A 470-nucleotide genomic window follows, 5' to 3' on the forward strand; every position below is an offset into this window, starting at 1 on the left:
CCTCGCCGCCGCTCGGCCGCGTCCTGGGGATCCGCAACAATGTGGAGCTAGCTGCCCGGGCGCCGAGTGTAGCCTCGCTCGCTCCTCTCGCTCTTTCTCTCACTCACCGAGCGCCAGCCTCTCCCAGCTCGCCCCGTGATGTCAGGCAGAGGGGAGGGGTCAGAGTTAACCCACTCCTGACTCGGCCGCCCGGCCCGCGCCAGGCCCAGCCTCCGCCCAACCGCACACACCTTCCGTCCTCAGGCGGAGTTAGACCCCAAGCGAGGGCGGTGGGGTCCAGCTCTGGCCCACTGGCTCAGGAGATGCCCCTTCCGTCGCCTTTCAGCCCGCCAGAGGGCGGGAGGGCTACCTGCCCTCCTCTGCAGCTGACAAAGGGAGGCAGTGACCTCTAGCGGCCGACGTCAGGGGAGAAGCAGCTCGGTGGGGGTGGAGTTAAGACGGGGGGCGGGGTGGGCTGTGGAAGAAAGAGT

This window comes from Pteropus alecto, unplaced genomic scaffold (genome assembly GCF_000325575.1).
Source record: "Pteropus alecto unplaced genomic scaffold, ASM32557v1 scaffold215, whole genome shotgun sequence".
In the NCBI taxonomy this organism is placed as follows: Eukaryota; Metazoa; Chordata; class Mammalia; order Chiroptera; family Pteropodidae; genus Pteropus; species Pteropus alecto.